This window comes from Mesoplodon bidens, assembly GCF_964165515.1.
Source record: "Mesoplodon bidens genome assembly, chromosome: 4".
In the NCBI taxonomy this organism is placed as follows: Eukaryota; Metazoa; Chordata; class Mammalia; order Artiodactyla; family Ziphiidae; genus Mesoplodon; species Mesoplodon bidens.
The window spans coordinates 127,006,736-127,029,059 of record NC_138160.1 but is presented as its reverse complement, the minus strand read 5'-3'; the positions used below and the strand labels follow the sequence as shown (position 1 = coordinate 127,029,059).

The window sequence follows — 22,324 nt, the reverse complement described above, 5'->3', positions numbered from 1 at the left end:
TCGATGTTATACTTGAGGGGATATCCGCAGCTCCTGGTAAAAGTACACTTTCTAGTTGTCAGAAGTCAAGGCCGCAGTCTTCTTATGTATTCCTTTATTTTTTCAGGTTTTAGTGAAGAACCCACATGAACCAAGCAAAACATAGGGTTTACTTTCTTGGCCTTGGTTAGAGAAAAGCATGTGTCTTAGTCCCTTTGAGCTATTAATTCCCATTGTTGGCAAGCAAAAAAAATTCTAGTAGAAAAGGCTCAATAATGGTCCATTAGCCATAAATTATGACTAAAGTAAACCCTAAAGAGCTAAATTCCATACCAAAAGTTTCAGAAAGAATTTACTTTAGGTCTATTTTACTTCAGAGCAATTAAATTTATAGTGGTGCCTAAAACAAGGCATCCTTTTCCTGGGAAATAATGGCCTCTTGTGAGTAGAATGCACTATAAATGATTTCAGAGCCACATTACTTTCCCAACTGTAAAAATTCAGAATTATTATTACTTGCTTCATGGAGAGGTAACAAAGACAGATATTAAGCGTGTAAGTGTTTTCTTAGCATCAAACTTCACCATTATGATTTAAGAAACTTATTCCTACTTGTCAACAATTTTAAAGGGAAAGCCTGCTGTCCAAGAATATCTTAGTGAATGATGTAATGCAGTAAAGAAAAATATCTTTCAGAGTTCACCACACTCAATACCCATTAAGTCATTATTTTATTAATTTTTGTTTTCAAGAGTCAAAATAATTTGTAAACTTTCTTTTATTTGGATTATTTTTTTAACAATGTTTGATAGTGAATGAGGAAATCTAAATAAACATCCAGAAATATTTTTTGCTTGTTTTCCTTCATAAATAATACATTTTGGAAATAATTCAAATGAAGGGTATGTATGTCTTAAGCTCAATTGTAATTTTGTTCTGTTTCTTTCGATAGTACTAATGGGTTCTTTAAGATGATCACTTTGAAATTATTAGACTGTTTTAATCTATATAATTTACCCTTCAAATCTTCCTTTGGGGTTTCTAGAACAATAGAATTGTTCTAGGTTTAGCAAAACATGTAAACCATTTGCCAGTTTTAAATATATAGAACAAAAGGCATTGTTCTGTCAGCATTGTCCAAGAACGTGTTGTGCAAACTAACAGGGAATGAGTTTCTAGCCAGTAGAAGTACTCAGTGTGGCGAGGTAGACCACCTGGGGGGCTTCCTGGTGAGAGAATTTAAGCAATGGATGTGTGGATGGGATATTCTATGATTCTCTGGCACAGCTTATGCTGTGTAAAAAAGAACATAATAGATCTGAAAATTCTATACATCAACAGAATACTATTCTTTAGAGCAAGTGTATGACACATTAAATCCCCTGAAACACCTTTCAAATGAAGTTTATAAAACTTAAATATAGGGGGAAAAAGCCATTTATATATTTAAATTTGGAGCAAAAATGTTAATTTTTGAAATAGGTTTTGCCTACAGGTAATTTTTGATGTAAAATTACTCCTGGTGGCTGTTTCTTATAAGAAAAATATTTTTATATTTTTAATAATACATATTAACTGTTGTGAGCTATTCTTGATTATACACATTTGGCTTTTTCAACTAAGTCTGGTAGACTCTAAATACAAAAACCTGGTCTCTGTCTATCTCCTATGAAATATATGAAGGAAATGAACCTCTGAATTACACAACTGCTCAAAGCCCCGTTCTTTGTCTGTAAATGGGATAATCGCGTGAACTTTGCGCGTTTGTAGTGAGGAATAATGAAAGCAATCATACATGTTTAGTGCTTAGTGTATTGCAAATAGTTTGGGATAAACGTGAGGGATTATGTTTAGTTGTGACTTAAATTATACATCCAGATGACATAAAATCTTCATCAGTATCTCTCACTACCCTAGGGTTTCCATTCTGAATTTCTAATTGATTGTTGAACACCTCTACCTGAATATTCTGCAGTACCTTCAACCCACCGGATATCCAAAATTAAACTCATCTTCTTCCTCTTGACCTGCTTCTAGCATTTATTTATTCTGCTTCCACATGTTGTGTCTCTATAGTTTTTCAGGTATTAGGATGGATACTGGATTTATATAAGACATGATGCTGGCCAAGGAGAGCCACAGACTCTAGCAGAGACAAGAATTACAGAATTTCATGAAAAATATAGTGTAACATTGAGTCCAAAGGGTTGAGGTACATTGAGAACAACAAACTCTGCACCCGGTTTTGTAGAAGACTGTGACTGAGAAGTAATAACATTACCATGTAACCAATTTTCCAAACCATAAACATCATCAACATCATAAGTATTTCTCATCATCCTTATCAGAGAGTTTGCCAACTCTTTTTCAGTTCTGTTACTAAAATTTGTCTGCAGTCGCCCAGGCCCCACTTTCTCTTCCTGATCACTAATCTTGTGCAGATGCATATTATAACTTCCACATGTCTCCTAACTTTTCTCCTTTCCTCTCTCCCCTGTCTCCACCCATCCTCCATCCTTCATAGTTCATCAGAGAGCTGCCCCCTCCTCTACTTCTTTTATTTCTTAGCATCTGTTCACCTCGTAGCTAAGCAGAGGCTGTGTGGTGCAGTGGTTAAAAGTAGGGACTCTGCTGCTAGAATTTCTGAGTTCAAATCTTATCTTTGTAGCCTTGGGCAAGTTATTTCACCCTTCTTTGACTGACTTTTTCCATCTGCAAAGTGTGGTAGAAGTACCTACTTCATATAGTTTTATGAATATTAAATGAGTTTATACACAAAGTGCTTAACTTAGACTAGTAGGTGGCATGAGGAAAGGACTATATGTATTTGCTCTAATTATTCTTACTACTTCTGGCATTCTTGCCTGGAGAGTGATTTTTCTGAAGCACAGGTCTGTTTAGAAACTGCCTGTTTATGGTGCTGTATTAGTGCCTACAAGACAGAGGCTGAATGGCTTAACATCACACACACTGGTATTCACTACCCCAGGTACCTTCACAGCTCTAGGAGAATTCTTCAGTCCCACGACCCAACCTCCAGCCTCTACCCTCCACTAAATACTGTTTGCTTTAGGTCCAGTGAAATTCTCACCACATCCAAATCTGGGTCATGTACTTTTATGCCTATGTCATATACCTCACTGCCTCTCACTGCTTGCTTAGAAAAAAATCCTGTTAATTTCTCAAGACCAGCTCCCCCATTTATCCCACAAACACTCTTCAGTCACCCTTTTTACAGCCTGCATGCTCCTTAGGAAAGCAAAATGGTAATAGCTGACATTTATGAAACTCCTGGTTAATTGCCAGCAACCCTTTGAGAACCCTGAAGGTGGTTTACTTTTTAACTGTTGCAATTTTCTGAGGTAGATACTATCAATATTTTCCTCAGAAAGGGAGACCCAAACAGAAAGTTAAGTAAAATTTCTAAGACCATACAGCCAGTAATGGATGAACCTATTACTTGAACCAAAGTCTGTGCCTTCAAAGTACGTATTCTTAACTTCTATGCTAATGTATTATTCTCTTTTACTTATAAGGCTTAACCTCAAAGAGAATTAAGGGTGTCACTTAGTTGCAAGTTTTTATTACCACATATAGGAATTCTCTAAAATATATTAATAATTTTCACTCTGAATGAAAAGTTTAAATCATGTTCTTCGTCCCCTGATGAGTAAGGAAACATGACATTTTATAATAATACTAGCTAAACATCCTAGAATTCTTACTGTGTATGAAGGGCTATGTTTAGCCCTTTGCAAAAGTTATAGCATTTAAGCATACAGCAATTCAAACGGGTAGGTATTATAACAATCCTTACAGTATAAATGAGGAGACTGAGGTCCAGAAAATTTAAGTGATTTGTTCTAATCACAAAGTGACAAAGCTGGGAACCAACAGAATTCTGACTCTGAAGCCAGTACACTTGACTGTATGCTATATTGACTCCCTTTAATAATGGTTTGAATCTGAAATTCTTTTAATAGAAGCAGCTTTGACACTTAAATGGGTAAATACTCAGCTTCATAACAAAATTATGTAGCATATCAGATTTATCTCTGATTCTAGATAAATTATCTAAATTACATCTTTTACATAGTAAAAGATGTATGGAAGACCTTTTGATTTTGAGATAGAAAAATTCATACCAACTCTGAGATTATATAAAAGTAGTAATTCTATACCACATGTTGTGAAGTGACCACTTTCTATAATGAAAATCAATTGTTTTGGAAAAATCTGAATTTTACTTGAGTTCTTAGTCCCTGCCAGCTGACATGGGGTTCTCTTCAAGGCTTTGGATCAGAATAATACTCAGGTTCCACTCACTCAGCAAAGGTGGGAATACTCTTTTGGATTGAGAATGGAGTACAGGTAAAAGGACCCTGAACTGGGAAGGTGATCATCATTGTGAGTGGTTAGTCTAGTAAGTGATGCCAGGCCATATTCAGTATTCAATAAATATGGAATGGACAAAATAAGTGATATATTTTTAAATTCTTAAAATCTTTTATCAGTCAGTATTCAATAAATATGGAATGGACAAATAAGTCATATATTTTTAAATTCTTAAAATCTTTTATCAGTCATAGACGACAATTGAGTCAATGTTGATCTCTACTAAATAAAGTAAGAATAGTCTATTGACTCAGGTCATGAATGGGCTGGTTTGTGCTGTTTTTCTTTTCTTTCTTTTCTTTTGAAAAGAGATTTTTTTTTTTTTTTTTTTTTTTTTTTGCGGTACACAGGCCTCTCACTGCTGTGCCCTCTCCCGTTGCGGAGCACAGGCTCCGGACTCACAGCCTCAGCAGCCATGGCTCACGGGCCCAGCTGCTCCGCGGCATGTGAGATCCTCCCGGACCAGGGCTCGAACCCGTGTCCCCTGCATCGGCAGGCAGACTCTCAACCACTGCGCCACCAGGGAAGCCCGGAAAGAGATTTTTTTGCATCAAATCAGAAGCCAGATAATTTTCACTTCTCAGAGATCTCCCAGGAAGCTTTTTTATATAGTAAGGAAGTTGGTTTAGATGAATTTTATGGCCCACTCCAAAACTGAGATTATATGATTCAGTGATTTCATGATGGAGAAAGAGAAATGCTTTAGAACAAAAACAAAACAGACTTGCTCATTTTTGAGATGGAAGAATCTCAGAATTTCCTGGACACAGGGTCTTAGTTGAGATTCTAAAGATAAATGAATGTTCTAGTACCAAGTGGGGCTGTTGCTCCCATGATGCTGTAAGTGGCCAAGGGCAGTAAGGTGGAATCAACAGAGGTGATCTGCTATTATCAGCCTAGCCCATTTGATGTTTGCATTATATCCTGGCCAGGTGTGTCATCTCTATTAAGAAATAGCTAATTCCCAGAACAGGACCCTAGAACAGGTTTAAAAGACTTAATGAATCATGGGAAAGAGTTCCTTGTAAATGATGATTACATAATATGACCTAAATTAATTCTACCCTACATTTGGATGGTGCATAAACAATTCCTAGTGCTTTCACATATGTTATTTGATTCACATGTAAGACTGAGTTGGGTATTACTATCGTCTCCAGTTTATAGAAGAGGAAAGTGGGTCTTAAATAAGTTAATAACTTGCCTAAGATATTAGAACTAGTAAATGTCTGAAGTAAGTCTTAGAGACAGGTTCCTGGGTTCATTACTCATTTTCTGCAACAGTGCCATTTTCGTTCATTGATAAAGTGATCAGTATGGCTATCAGCAGCAGCTGTCTCAGCCCTTTACTCAAAGTCCTCATCAACTGGAAGCTTGCAGATCTGTCCCAGACTAGACACAAAGCAGAGGGATCCATTCATTGATCTTTGTTGACAAGGCTTAAGCAGTGATGCGTGCTCTACAGTAGAAAACGGCTTTCTTGAGAGCCCCACATTTTGTGGTGCAAATGGAGCCTAGTGAGTGAACTAGCCGAATGTCTATTGTGAATATACTTACTCTTTTTTGGAAGTTGTTTACTCACATTTCTAAAGGAGAATATCACTGGCATCCTCAAGCACCAATATAAGGGTCCATGTGGATATCTTAAGAATCCCATGGTACAGAAGCTGGGCTGTCCCTCATGTTTTGACCATGATTGCTTTGTCTCCAAATAGGGCTAACCCTAAGAAGTCAAGTACAGTTTGATGTATCAAGAGCTAGTCACGCTCAGTGTCAAGGGGTATACTTAGCTAGTGATACCGTCAACTGCACTGACGTTGTCCAAAGGAAGGGCAGCATTTGCACTTCTCACTATGCCAAACATTAGGAAGTAACTTATCTCGAATCAATATTTCAACAAAACATTCTTCATTTATGGTGTTTGCTAAATGCGACAAGGAAATTCCTGGCAATGGAAAATGACAGTTTCAAAGAGTCATTCCATGGCTCTGTGACAATACCACTGGCAGCTACTCTTGCCTTTTGAGTTCAGGGGCTAGAAGACATTCTCTATAACGCTAATGAACATAGTGCCTTCGGCCTGGAAAGGCTGTGCAACAGAGATCTCAAGTTTATCTCCCCGGAAATGAATAAAGACAGCCAGAATCTGTTCGGATGAGCTGCTGAGGGGATAGGGATTATGATGTTGTCTACAGAACATAGTGCAGCAGTGTTTGAGAGCTTGAGCTGTAGGGTCAAACAGAGCTCTCGTTGATCGTAACCCTACCATTTCCTATTCATGTTGGACAGCATACCTGTCATCAGTAAACCTTATTTTTCTTAAGTGAAAAAAAAAAGCATATTCATTCATTAACTTATTGCCCTTTTTTTTTTGAGCTCCTATCATGCTTCAGAACTAAATTAGGTGCTAGACTTAGCGTGGTAAATATTATAAACACTTTCATTTATATTTATATAAATTTATTATTAGGGTTTTGTGAATTAAATGAGGTCACTATGTAAAGCACTTAGCATAGAGCCTATTTCACGGTTTTCTTCAAGTAATATTAGTAAACTCAGGAGGTACAAAAGAACTGTCTTTAAAATACTGAAAGGTTTCCCAATTAGACTTTTTATTTGTGGCTCCAAGGGCTATATTTAGGACAAGTGAGAGGGTAAATAATATGGGGTAAATCTAAGCTTGATAAAAATAAGTTTTGATACTAAGAGTTGCCCATTGTCTCAGGAAGGAGTGAGCTCCTTCCACTCAAGGGGACCCGGAAGAAACTGCATGAATATCTGTTAGGAATCCTGTAATGGCAATTCCTGCATTGAGTATGAGGATTGTATTTTTATATTTTACATATTTTTTAACAGTAACATTATACTTATTGAGTGCTTATTCTGTACCATATCATGAATATTCTAAGCACTTATCATTCATGAATTCATTTAATCCCTACAAAAATTGTATGAAATGGGTACAAACAGAATGCCAACATAACTAATGAGGAAGGAAATTGAGCCAGAGAAACTAAAAACTTGCCCAAGTTCAAGTAACTATCCAGTGATGGAGCTGGGGAATCTCTGCAACTTTCTCCCAGTGCTCCTTTTGGTCAATCTCTGACACAAGGCCTCATTTTGTATCAGTTGGTAACAGTAACAATACATGATACTTCGGAAGGAGAAATTCAGTCCCCATCCCTTAGGCTCCTCAGGCATTCCACTAGCATTCCTTAAGGATTTGCTTCAATATCATTCCATTGGTATTTAGCTTACCTGAAGATTCAGCAAGCTGATGTGTGCCTACCAGTGATTTCCTATTAGCCAGGTACCCTAAGCCTGTTTGATCAGGTTTTTTTAATAGGACGTAAGCCTCTGCTTCATGGGCTAGTGGAAAAATACCGAACCCTCATTATGATTATGTTAATCTCCTGGGGGATTTTTCATCTCATACCTTGTTTCTGAGTCTAAGTGAAAAAAAACATTGCTTAGATGGATACTAGAAGTATGAAAGATGGTTCTTGCCTCCTGAAATGGCACTAATGAAGGATATTTCAGGCTATAACTGAAGTCCTTTTTGTGGCAAGGAAATGACTTACTCTTTCCCACATGCATCTGTACTTTTATCGAAGTACAGAATTGCCTTCTCCATTGAAGTAATCCAAGTGCACTTTTCATAAGCTGCAAGATACTCAGTCCTGACTTGTATATTTCAGTAGCATGGCATAAAGTTTAGGAAAACTCTTTAGAACTGGTGTTCTCAGTGGGAAGCTTCCCCACTATCCCAGTGATTCATTAACACTGGTATATTCCCATTAATTTGTCTTCAACCCATTCATCTGTAGCCCCTTCTCTTTGGGAGAAGCAACAAGCAGCTAGCTTAAAGACTACGTTCTGGAGCCTATATTCCCTAAAGAGATTTTTTCCCTAAGAAAAAGGACATATATAAACTTGTTGCCAAACATACAGAGGTATGTTTTACAACTGACATCTTAGACTTCAAGATATACATTGCCATATGCATCATGGAATAACTCCATCTCTGGCCTCCAGTGTTGTATGGCTTCAAGTCTGCTCTAGCTAGAGATCATCATGAAGAAGAGATTGGGAAATGTATGCCCCTGCTCCATGGAGATGAGATTTCTTTCCAAGAGGAATATGCATTTTGATTAAGTATCTATTATTATTTCATTGTTCCCCCCAAACTAGGCGCTAGTATGGTGTTTTAGACTTTTAACTGAGACTTATTTCTTGGCCCCTTAACTTCTGCTACCCACTTGCTGACCACAACTTCACCTACTCTCCTGCACATGTGCCCCTGGTATACCTATGAAGAAAATGAAGCCACACATAGTCTTCTGCTGAGTCTTTGATCAGAATTCTTGACTCCTGCCTTTTCGTTACTACCTATATTCTTAGAAAAAGAAAAAAAATATTTGTAACCCAATGTATAAAGAAATGAAAGAGCATGGGGGAGGGCAGTGGGAGGGACAAATTAGGAGGTTGGGATTAAAATACACACTACTATATATAAAATAGGTAACCAACAAGGACCTACTATATAGCACAGGGAACTCTACTCAATATTTTGTAATAACCTAGAAGGGAAAAGAATCTGAAAAAGAACATATATACATATATATCTGAATCACTGTGCTGTATACCCAAAACTAACACAGCGTTTTAAATCAACTATACTTCAATTTAAATAAATAAATAAATACATGAAAGAGAAATGTATCTGCATTGAAGAGGGAATAGAAGATTCTGACTTGCTGGGCCTGCTTTCTCCTTATTGTGCTGTTTGGGCAACCCCAGAGGCTCCCAAGAGTTCCTTAGAATGCTGTTTGAGCTAAGGTTAAATAAAATGCAGAACTGTGGTTGTCTCTTGGAAGAGGAGGAGAGTCTGGGGGTAATTTTCTGGGGAGGTGGAAATATTCCATATCGTGAAAGGGTTGTGTTTTACCAAGGCATGTCCAGTTGTCAAAATAGTGCAGCTAAGATTTGTGATTTCAATTTATGTAAATTTTAACTAAAAGAAAAAAATAGTAAAATTAAAAGTGGTATGGGAAAAAAAAAGAATGCTGTTTGAGGACCACTGGTCTTCATGAGTGGTTCTTAAATGCTAGTACCTGGTTCAGATGAGACTTTTGGCCATTCTAAGGCAACATGAGAAAAAATAAGAACCATTTAGTAATAAAAATAGTGCAAAATTACAACTGTTATTATATTTCATATTATGAAACAATTATGAAAGTGGATTATAATTTTTACCAATATCTTTATAGAACAGAATTGGCAACCCTACATTAGTTTTCCTATTTGTTTCCCAGTTAAATTTTTTTAAGGTTACTGTTTATACTGGTCATTTTAGGAAGATGGGGGGGGAAAAAGAAACAAGAAAAATCAAAAATATTCTTACGGTATAACATTAAACAAATGGAACACAAAATTGTATTTATGATACTACTGCCCATATAGGAAACTCTATCTATATACAGATAAGTAATAAAATGATAGGCTTCCTAAAGATAGTGGGTGATTTTTTTTTGTCTTGGATTTATATTGTACTTTTTACTTTAATTTGCGATAGATAATTATGAAAAAAGAAATTTAACTGGTCTGTGATACCCAGAAGTCTCTGAATCACTGGATCAATATTTGAGGTCCTTTTTTTGACCAACATTTTCTGTCACAAGATGCCCTTGAGTCTTTGTTTTGCTTCTCGTGGGAATTTTCACAGAGAAAGCAGAAATATTCAGGCCATTGAGTAACATAATGCACTACTGCAGCCTGCATCACTTTCTCTATAAAGTGGGCCTCTGTCTTGGGTTAGTTTCCTAGTCTACTTAGGACTGTTTTTGGAGAGGAGTCAGTCTCTGTCCTTGAGAAAAAAAGTGTCAAAGAGGCATGTAGATATTGGAGAAGAAGGAATGCATTAAAGGTAAACATGTTGATCCTTTTCACTTAGCAAATCTCAAATTCAGAGCCAGTTTATACCTGAGAGCATCTACTTTTTTTTCTCTTTTTCCTCCTTGTCTTTTCTCTCTTTTGTCATATATCATACATGCAAGTGTATGTAATACACAGATACAGTTTAAAGAATAATAATATTAACAACCACAACACAAATGCTCATATATCTATCACACATTATAAGAAATAGCACAAGCTGTATTTTTGAAATCTTTTATATCTTATATGAAATCCTATAAAATAAGTCTTTTATATGCCTCTTTCCTAATTTCCATTCTTTTTTTTTTACTTGCTTTGAAAGTTAGAAACAAAGTTTATTTAAGATCTGAAATACAATTCCTAAAATATCAACTTCTCAGGAAAACCGTGGCTATACAGTAATGCACTGCCTCTATCATGTGCATTAGACTCAAATACAAAAACCATGAAAAAAACCCACCATCCTTCAACAACTTGAGCAGAGATAGAATGCCTAAGAAACAACAAAGACTTACTTCAAGCACCATGAAAAAAGAGCACAGATGCATGGGTTTTCAGGTATATACATTAAGTTGAGCCTTTGGTACTAGGAATCAGGGCATCTTTTCATGTAGCATTAACACATATTAGAAAATTGTGTAGTGTCAAAGGGATAGAACCACCAGCATTCAAGCAGTGTTGTCAACTAGGCAATAAAATGTTCTAGTGAATGTTTCTTCTTTGTCGTAATTACTGCATACACTAGTAGCCACTTTGAAATGAGAACAGGAGCTTTCACTCCTTTTATTTTCTGTTTAGAACAAAACAGAAAACAAACTGAAACATAAACCCTGTTATACATGAACAGTCTTAAAGGGCACCGATTACATAAGAAAAAGACTAAGAACAAAAAGAGTGTTGACAGATACCAGACTTAACAGTGAGCGGACAGTAGACACTCAGAGGGCTCCGCGGTGGTACTCAGCAGCAGCCACTTTATAATCACTGGCAGTAAACAGAGACGCAGCATTCTTTGCCACCAGATATTTTAGGAAATCATGAAGATAGCCCAACAGTAATGCAAGGCTCTTCTCATCAAGGGGTGGGTATGCCAACACTGCTCCAGTTCTTACAAATAATCTCAATAGTTGTGGTGCCCCATAAACCTGGGACATCGGCACAACAGGGTGAGCCAAGAGGATTTCAGCATCCTGGGGCCTCTCAAATCTGTGGAGTAGCTGAGTGCCCAGCATCCCATTGAAATACTCTTTTGTCCCTGCCACAACTTCATTAACTGCATACTCCTTATTATCAACATTTCCCTGTGATTTCTTACAATGTGCGTACTCTTCCAGAATGGCATCTACATTTTTCTCAGCAGGGCGTTGAAACAGCTGCTTCTGCCTGGTAACTAAGTCCCAGTCCTCAACAAGCCATGGTTTTAATTCTTCTGGAATCCTCGCTTTAACTTCCGTTCTATTCTTAAATGGCTCCTTACTTTGAGCAGTGGGGTCTGCCCGGGCCGTTTTCTTCTGAGGTGGCTGAGGTGCTTCGCTGGTGCTGCCACCACCTCTGTCCCCAGGGGTCCTCTGTCCTTTCTTGTCTTCCTCACGGACCCTGAAGGGGGTTCTCTGCAGAGCGCTCCCCGCCATCTACCTGGGAGTGCTGATTCCAGATTTCTGCTGGGGACCAGCTGTCTTTTTTTCCTGAGGAGGCCCCCTTCATCTTACTTCTCTGCATGTTGCTTCTAGTTGGTTTTTTGAAGTTGTCTTCTTCTGCAGTTTGTTGTCCACGAGTTTGAGAACCCTGCTTTCTGGAACTCACTCAACACTGTGTTTATTCCAACCAGTAATCCTCTTCCTTCTTTCCCTTCCAAGAACTCCTAACGTTTTCCCAGATGGAAACTTACAGATCTTCTGGGACGGTCTGGAGAGATGAGGTGAGAAACACAGCCCAAGACTCTGTAGTCATCAGGGATGCGATGCAATCAGGATCAGATCTTCTGATCCCCACTATACAGCTTACTTAGCTTTTCTGATGGTAGCCATTTTGTCCTGATCTCCAAGCAGAGTGCTCTTCAGGCAAGTACACACTCAGTTAATTTTCCAGAAAGTTCTCTGGGTGAGGATTATACCTTTTGAGTTTGCCATGAGATGCCCCTAATTCCCACTCTTTACTGCTACTCCTGCTGCCAGCTCCCACCTAATTCAACCAGTCTTCCCCTCCTCCAGCAAAGACAGTTATGCAGCCACAGACTCTAGAAACGTTTCTCTGTCTGTGGAGGAATTTAGTTCTCCTGTTCTCTGCCCTTTACTAATATTGGTTTCTTTTGTTATTTTCCGGCAGAGTTTAGTGTGGGACCCCTAACGCCATTAGGATGTTGAGTATGTGGCCTTGATTATATTCACCCGAAGTTTGTTCTAACATTTTCTTTCATGACAGGTTAAAAATGACATATATGATGTTTGTCAGGCACTGCGTACTATTTTTCAGGTAGTGGAGAAACAAATAGACAAATATCCATTTTAGACACAAGGATGAACAGGACCCAAACCCCTGCTCTTGGGGCTCAAAACCAAAAGATATGGTTTTCTTTTTTTTTTTTTTTTAACCAAATATGAGGACCAGTTTTAAAAAGGTTTTTTTAAAGTCTCTGATGGATGACTGTGTGTTTTTATTTCACTGCAATCAGAGCTACTTGGCTGACTTCTGTGGCTGTAACAGTGACGCTCTGCTCTAACAGGAGGTTCGTAATGCTGACTCTTAGGATGTGGTCAGGCAGGGGTGATACGGTGGGGCTGGGGAGAAGACAGTGAGGGGCCAGAACCTGAAATAGAACCACCCATTGTGCTTAGGGGACAAATTTAGGACAACCACAGGTTTCTGTTGTTATTATTTTTTAAATCATTCATTTATTTATTTATGCTAATCATGTCCCAGGCACAATATTGTGTACTGTATGTACATTGGTTTATACCAGTCTGTAAGGAACTGCTGTTGCCCCCATTTTGAAATGCAAGAACTGAAACTCAGAGGTTAAATCACTAACTCAAGCTTACTCAGAAGTAGCAAATCTAGATTTGACTCCAAAGTTCTCTATCTCCAATGCCCTGCATCTTTTTCTTTTGTTTCCTTAGGTTTTTTTTTTCATTTATCTGTATTTTCTTAAAAACTGACATATAATGGGCATATAATATTAGCTTCATATGTACAACATAATGATTTGATATTTGTATATGCGATTTTGCAAAATGATCACCATCTTAACCATTGTATCAAATAATTTCAGTCTGACAGGGAGGACATGTTCATATCTAAAGGGTGTGGCAGCAAGCAAATGGTAGTTCAGGCAATCTGTGGGCCTCAGAGATAAACAGGAGATAACTGGAGCCCAGACAGGCAGTCTAAATAGAGACAGGGGGACCAGGGAGGTGAGTACCACAGCAGAAGTCTGCCACTATTTTGGGGTGTCTGCCACTGGGCTTCATTTCTAGGAGAGGTAAAGCAGAGAGGAGGAGAGAAGCAAGGAGCACAACCTGGAATTGTAAAGAGCCAGAGGGTCTGGATGCTGGGCCAGTTACAGAAGTGGGGCCTCAGGCTGGGGTCTCCTGCATGAGGAATGTGATTCAGGAACTGGGAGCAGGGAGATGGAAACCCCAAAGCCAAATTGTTGCTGGATGAGTCACGGAGGACTTGGCTGGGCCTGACCTTAGCTGTTTTAACCTCAGAGCCTATTTTGAGTGTTAAATGCCTCACGTCCCAGGAAACAAGTGCCTAGGAGTCTGGCAACTGGTAATGATCCAGTAGTTTCCAGAGCTTTCCATAAGCAACATTCAGAACTCTAGTTCTTTTCTAGGGTTTTTTTTTTTTTTTTATCTTTATTGGAGTATAATGGCTTTACAATGTTGTGTTAATTTCTGCTGTACAACAAAGTGAGTCAGCTGTACGTACACATATATCCCCATGTGCCCTCCCTCTTAAGCCTCCCTCCCAACCTCCCTATCCCACCCCTCTATGTCGTCACAAAGCACGGAGCTGATCTCCTTGTGCTGTGCAGCAGCTTCCCACTAGCTATCTATTTTACACTTGGTAGTGTATATATGTCCATGCTATTCTCTCACTTAGTCCCAGCTTCCCCTTCCCCCTGCATGTCCTCAAGTCCACTCTCTATGTCTGCATCCATATTCCTGCCCTGCCACTAGGTTCATGAATACCATTTTTTTAGATTCCATATATATGCGTTAGCGTACGGCATTTGTTTTTCTCTTTCTGACTTGCTTCACTCTATATGATAGACTCTAGGTCCATCCACTTCATTATAAATAACTCAATTTCGCTCCTTTATATGGCTGAGTAATATTCCATTGTATATATGTGTCACATCTTCTTTATCCATTCATCTGTCGATGGACATTTAGGTTGCTTCCATGTCCTGGCTATTGTAAATAGTGCTGCAGTGAACATTGTGGTACATGACTCTTTTTGAATTATGGTTTTCTCAGGGTATATGTGCAGTAGTGGGGTTGCTGGTTTATATGGTAGTTCTATTTTTAGTTTTTTAATGAACCCCCATGCTGTTCTCCATAGTGGCTGTATCAATTTACATTCCCACCAACAGTGCAAGAGGGTTCCCTTTTATCCACACCCTCTCCAGCATATATTGTTCATAGATTTTTTGATAATGGCCTTTCTGACTGGTGTGAGGTGACACCTCATTGTGGTTTTGATTTGCAGTTCTCTAATGATTAGTGATGTTAAGCATCTTTTCATGTGTTTGTCGGCAATCTTTCTTCTTTGGAGAAATGTCTGTTTAGGTCTTCCACCGATTTTTGTATTGGGTTGTTTGTTTCTTCGATTTTGAGCTGCATATGAGCTGCTTGTATATTTTGGAGATTAATCCTTTGTCAGTTGCTTCGTTTGAAAATATTTTCGCCCATTCTTTGGGTTGTCTTTTTGTCTTGTTTATAGTCTCCTTTGCTGTGCAAAAGCTTTTAAGTTTCATTAGGTCCTAGTTGTTTATTTTATTTCTCTAGGAAAAATAAAATATTTTCATTTCCATTTCTCTAGGAAGTGGGTCAAAAAGGATCTGGCTGTGATTTATGTCATAGAATGTTCTGCTTATGTTTTCCTCTAGGAGTTTTATAGTGTCTGGCCTTACATTTAGGCCATTTTTTTGTATGGTGTTAGGAAGTGTTCTAATTTCATTCTTTTACATGGAGCTGTCCAGTTTTCCCAGCACCACTTATTGAAGATGCTGTTTTTAATCCATTGTATATTTTTGCCTCCTTTGTCAAAGATAAGGTGACCATATGTGCATGGATTTATCTCTGGGCTTTCTGTACTGTTCCATTGACCTATATTTCTGTTTTTGTGCCAGTACCATACTGTGTTGACTACTGTAGCTTTATAGTATAGTCTGCAGTCAGGGAGCCTGATTCCTCCAGCTCCGTTTTTCTTTCTCAAGATTGCTTTGGCTATTTGGGGTCTTTTGTGTTTCCATACAAATTGTAAAATTTCTTGTTCTAGTTCTGTGGAAAATGCCATTGGTAATTTGATAGGGATTGCATTGATTCTGTAGATTGCTTTGGGTAGCATAGTCATTTTCACATATTGATTCTTCCAATCCAAGAACATGGTATATCTCTCCATCTGTTTGTATCTTCTTTGGTTTCTTTCATCAGTGTCTTATAGTTTTCTGCATACAGGTCTTTTGTCTCTTTAGGTAGGTTTATTCCTAGGTATTTTATTCTTTTTGTTGCAATGGTAAATGGGAGTGTTTCCTTAATTTCTCTTTCTGATTTTTCATTGTTGGTGTATAGGAATGCAAGAGATTTCTGTGCATTAAATTTGTATCCTGCTACTTTACCAAATTCACTGATTAGCCCTAGTAGTCTTCTGGTGGCATCTTTAGGATTCTCTATGTATAGTATCATATCATCTGCAGACAGTGACAGTTTTATGACTGCTTTCCCAATTTGGATTCCTTTTATTTATTTTTCTTCTCTGATTGCCATGGCTAAAACTTCCAAAACTATGTTGAATAATAGTGGTGAGAGTGGGCACCCTTGTCTTGTTCCTGATCTTAGAGGAAATGCTTTCAGTTTTTCACCATTGAGAATGATGTTGGCTGTGGGTTTGTCATATATGGCTTTTATTATGTTGAGGTTGGTTCCCTCTATGTCCACTTTCTGGAGAGTTTTTATCATAAACGGGTGTTGAATTTTGTCAGAAGCTTTTTCTGCATCTATGGAAATGATCATATGGTTTTCATCCTTCAATTTATTAATATAGTGCATCACTTTGATTGATTTGTGTACATTGAAGAATCCTTGCATTCTTGGGATAAACCCCACTTGATCATGGTGTATGGTTCTTTTAATGTGCTGTTGGATGCTGTTTGCTAGTATTTTGTTGAGGATTTTTGCATCTGTGTTCATCAGTAATATAGGCCTGTAATTTTTTTGTGTGTGTGACAGCTTTGTGTGGTTTTGGTATCAGGGTGATGGTGGCCTCGTAGAATGAGTTTGAGAGTGTTCCTCCCTCTGCTATATTTTGGAAGCGTTTGAGAAGGATAGGTGTTAGCTCTTCTCTAAGTGTTTGATAGAATTCGCCTGTGAAGCCATGTGGTCCTGGGCTTTTGTTTGTTGAAAGATTTTTAATCACAGTTTCAATTTCAGTGCTTGTCATTGGTCTATTCATACTTTCTATTTCTTCCCGGTTCATTCTTGGAAGGTTGTACTTTTCTAAGAATTTGTCCATTTCTTCCAGGTTGTCCATTTTATGGCATACATTTGCTTGTAGTAGTCTCTCATGATCCTTTGTATTTCTGCAGTGTCAGTTACTTCTTTTTCATTTCTAATTCTGTTGACTTGAGTCTTCTCCCTTTTTATCTTGATGAGTCTAGCTAATGGTTTATCAATTTTGTTTATCTTCTCAAAGACTAGCTTTTAGGTTTATTGATCTTTGCTATTGTTCCCTTCATTTCTTTTTCATTTATTTCTGATCTGATCTTTATTATTTCTTTCCTTCTGCTAACTTTGGGGGTTTTTTGTTCTTCTTTTTCTAATTGCTTTAGGTGTAAGTTTAAGGGTTTTTTTTGAGATGTTTATTGTTTCTTGAGGTAGGATTGTATTGCTATAAACTTCTCTATTAGAACTGCTTTTACTGCATCCCATATGTGTTGAGTCATCTTGTTTTCATTGTCATTTGTTTCTAAGTATTTTTTGATTTCCTTTTTGATCTCTTCAGTGATCTCTTGGTTGTTTACTAGTGTATTGTTTAGTCTCCTTGTGTTTGTATTTTTTTACAGTTTTTTCCCTGTAATTGATATCTGGTCTCGTAGCGTTGTGGTTGGAAAAGATGCTTGATACAATTTCAATTTTCTTAAATTTACGGGGCTTGATTTGTGATCCAAGATATCTATCCTGGAGAATGTTCCCTGTGCACTTGAGAAGAAAGTGTATTCTGTTTTTTTTGGATGGAGTGTCCTATAAATTTCAATTAAGTCCATCTGGTCTAATGTGTCATTTAAAGCTATGTTTCCTTATTTATTTTCTGTTTGGATGATCTTCCATTGGTGAAAGTGGGGTGTTAAAGTCCCTTACTATTATTATGTTACTGTTGATTTCTCCTTTTATGGCTGTTAGTATTTGCCTTATGTATTGAGGCGCTCCTATGTTGGGTGCATAGATATTTACAATTGTTATATCTTCTTCTTGGATTGATCCTTTGGTCATTATGTCTTGTCCTTCCTTGTCTCTTGTTATAGTCTTTATTTTAAAGTGTATTTTGTCTGATATGAATATTGTTTCTCCACCTTTCTTTTGATTTCCATTTGCATGAAATATCTTTTTCCATCCCCTCACTTTCAGTCTGTATGTGTCCCTAGGTCTGAAGTGGGTCTCTTGTAGACAGCATATATACGGGTCTTGTTTTTGGATCCATTCAGCCAGTCTGTGTGTTGGTTGGAACATTTAATCCATTTATATTTAAGGTAATCCTTGATATGTATGTTCCTATTACCATTTTCTTAATTGTTTTAGGTTTGTTTTTGTAGGTCTTTTCCTTCTCTTGTGTTTCCTGCCTAGAGAACTTCCTTTAGCATTTGCTGTAAAGCTGGTTTGGTGGTGCTGAATTCTCTTAACTTTTGCTTCTCTGTAAAGCTTTTGATTTCTTCATCGAATCTGAATGAGATCCTTGCTGGGTATAGTAATCTAGGTTGTAGGTTTTTCCCTTTCATTGCTTTAAATATATCTTGCCACTCCCTTCTGGCTTGCAGAGCTTCTGCTGAAAGATCAGCTGTTAACTTTATGGGGATTCCCTTGTATATTATTTGTTGCTTTTCCCTTGCTGCTTTTAATATTTTTTCTTTGTGTTTAATTTTTGTTTGTTTAATATGTGTCTCAGCATGTTTCTTTTGGGGTTTATCCTCTGTGGGATTCTCTGCACTTCCTGGACTTCATTGACTATTTCCTTTCACACGTTGGGGAAGTTTTTGACTATAATCTATTCAAAATTTTTTTCAGACCCTTTCTTTGTTTCTCCTTCTGGGATGCCTATAATTAGAATGTTGGTGTGCTTAATGTTGTCCCAGAGGTCTCTGAGACTGTCCTCCATTCTTTTCATTCTTTTTTCTTTATTCTGCTCTGCAGCAGTTATTTCCACCATTCTGTCTTCCTTCTCACTTATCTGTAGAGCTGAGTCTTCCCTCTGATGAGCAGGGCCATGTCAGGTGGTGTGTTTGGGTTGTCTGAAAGCTTAGTATGACTTTAGGTAGTCTGTATGCTGATGGGTGGGTATGTGTTCCTGTCTTGTTTGTTGTTTGGTGTGAGGCAACCAGCACTGGGAGCTGCTGGCAGTTGGGTGGTGCCTGGTCTTGGATTCAGTTAGAGGCCTCCATAAGAGCTCTCAGTGATTAATCTTCCCTGGGGCCAGGAATTCTATAGTGGTCCAGTGTCCTGGACTCGGTGCTTCCACCCCAGAGCCTCAGGTTTGACTTCCAGTCAAGTACCCAAGACCCCACATGTCACTCATTCTGGCAATAAAGGGGATTAAAAAAAAAAAAAAGACTAACAAAAGCCCAGACAAATGGTAAGGCACTCTTAAAAATCTTAATTTTCTATGGACTCAGAGTTTCTTTTCTTAAGAAATTCTGAAAAGTTTTCATGATGTGTTCATATGGGTGTTTTGTTGAGGTGTGTTTTATAGCTCTGGCTTCCATTCCAGTCAGTGTTTCAGCTTAGCTTTTGTTCTCTGAGAGAGACAGGAATTACCTTTTCCAGAAGGACCAGTTTATTTGATGTAGTAATACATGCTTTGCTTAAATATGAGGAAGAACTAACTAGAAATGAAACAGAGTGAGATTTCTTAGAATTTGAGTAGGGAACAGGTTTTGGCAATGTATCAATGTTTAATTTTTTACTTTATTTTATTTGGGTACCTTTAAGATTTGATGGCAGTTTTCTTTTCATGTTACAAATGACAAGGGTTGACTAACGAGGTGGTGTTGCAAGAGATGACTGTAGAGGACAGGGATGTATGGGTAGTTCCAGGCCGTGGGTGTTCAGGGTAACCACCATCTCTGTCACTCTTTGGCAGCCTCTACAAAAACAGTCATTGCTCTCTATTATTTGTGTATCTGTGGATTTTATTTATACGAACTTGAAGAAACCATTCAGAGCTTAGGTTGGTGCGGAATGCAAACAGATGCTGTACATTTCAGTTGAATCAGGAGTTGACATCTGACTTCAGGGTTATCTGGGATAAGAATGCATGGTTTGCTTCCTTACTTGTTGATAGAAGTCAAATTCAATTAATTTTAGTTTAGTTCACTTAATTTGTAAAGCATTAATTGAACACGTGCAGCATGCCAGCTGTGAGCTCACAATATAGCAAGAGACAGATATTTTTAAAGCTAGTGAGAGTGTAATATGATACATGCTAATCTAAGAGGACCGAATACATAGGAGGAGATTTTTAGAAAAGATAACACTGGGGCTGAATCTTTTTAATGAGTGGAAATTGGTGTTGGAAAAGTGGGAAAAATAAGTGTAGGAAGAGGGACCAGCATGTGCAAAACTGCAGAGTGCATGCAAGGTTCTGAGAGTGGTAAGCAGTCCATATCAAAATGTGGAATGGGGAGGGATGAGGTTGCAGAGTGAGGTGAGCAGTACCGACATAGGTGTAGGTGGTGTCACTCACTAAAGCAGTTTTTGCAGGCAGATGACACGATGAGATCAGTGTTTTAGAAATATCACTTTGGAGGCAGTTGGAAAATGGATTGTGAGGGGTGGCTCATAGAAGAGGCTTGGGAGGAAGAGTGGTTGAAAAATATGAACTGGCCAACAATTGCCGGTGTTGCTTATGTTCCGATCTTTTACTGTCATCTCTGCTTGGAATGATGCTTCTCACTTCTTAACGCCATGGGTACTGCCCCCCCACTCTATCCCCATCACCACCCCTGCACCAGAGATCTTTATCTTTCCCTAATTAGCCAGTCTCAACCATACACACACGCACACACACACACACACATATACATATATATATATTTGGTATCTTTTTAATATTATTATTCCTATGTAATCTTAAAGCTTCATGAAGGAAGAATGACCTTTTATATTTGTTTTCTCATTGATGCATTTCTAGCATTTAACAAAGTGATGCATTTCTAGTATCTAACAAAGTGTGGATATTTAATCAATATTTGGTGAAAAGATAAATGACATCTAAGTCAATGTTTTCAATTTCTTTTAAGGGTTTCTTTGAGGAGTGCTTTTGAAAAAAACAAAAGAGAAAACAGAAGGAAATAATCACAACAAACACCAGGCTACTTGAATTCTTTGGAAATTAGCACAAGTCATTGTGGTGGACAGTCTTGGTACCTAAAGTTCTAATGGGTCTGTGAGATCAGAACACAGCTCGAATGGGCTTGACTCTAATTTCTTTCTCCCTCTTTGCAGAGATCACATAGTTAGATTTTTGTATGTTAAATGCTTATATAATGTGCCTCTGTTATAATCCAGTTGAGATGTTGCTTAATTTTGATTCAGTGTTACTAAACATATTTGTATAATATAACTTATATACAAAATGCTGTACTAAGCATGGCAAAGAATTTTTCCTCAGAACATAAGCTCTAGGAGGGCAAGACCAAATCTATTCTATTCACTATTGTATGCTACGAAGTCTAACCCAGACACAAAGTAGGCATTAATAGGTATGTGTTAATTGAATAGATGCACAAATAGATTAAAAAGTTTTGCAAGGCATACTCTCTGTTCTTTGGAACAAATAATATGATCTTTGGAACATACAATAATATGGTTTGGGGAATATATAATGTACTAGTGGGATAAGTTAAGTTTCAGGTCCTAGACCTGAGATCAAACCTCAAGGAAAGAAAAACATGGGAGACATCAACTAATTCATGGGAACTTACACAGCCTTCCTGGCCACATTTCCTAGACACATTTTACAGACATGTTCTCTGGGAAAAAATAGAGAGCAGTCTCAATCCAGGGTAGCTTTCAACGTCTTAAACACAACGGACATATAGCAAAACAGTATTTCCTGATTGTTGTGCTTTAAGTCTCCCTCTTTATCTGTTCATGCTTCAGGAATACACCAGAACTAAGTTATGCACAGGGGATGTTTTCCTGGCCTGGGCAAGAAAAGTCATCAGCTTTAGGTCCTTTGATTTTTCTGGTTCCCACTACTGGTCTTACTGGGCCCCTTTTCCCCAGGATGTGGTCCTAAGGTTGTCTGTTAGACATTACCCCAAAATTAAACAAATCTAGAAGAGGAAACTCCTAAATGAAGAGTCAGACATATATTTATTTTACTTTATTCTACAAGAAAATCAAGACATAATAGTGACAAGATTAGGCAATATGGCATAGATTATATGGGAGAAGAAATGTGTCCCTTGTGAGCTGTAATCACAAGATAGATTCAACATTCTCCAAAATGTACAAATTTAAGTTTGCTGTTAGTTTTCCTGTGGAGAGAAAATAGCAATAAATGAGAAATCCTG

At 37.9% G+C, this 22,324-nt stretch overlaps 1 long non-coding RNA gene and 1 pseudogene across 2 annotated transcripts in view; one reads left to right on the top strand and one right to left on the bottom strand.

The window, feature by feature from the left end:
• Positions 1–22,324, top strand: part of LOC308615312 — a 168,791-nt gene that overhangs the window by 28,888 nt on the left and 117,579 nt on the right. The window lies entirely within an intron of this gene.
• LOC308615651 (mortality factor 4-like protein 2) lies at positions 11,250–12,261 on the bottom strand (annotated as a pseudogene). Its single transcript has 2 exons — positions 12,200–12,261; positions 11,250–12,109 (listed from the first exon to the last, which is right to left on the bottom strand). The product of its transcript is annotated as a mortality factor 4-like protein 2 (transcript).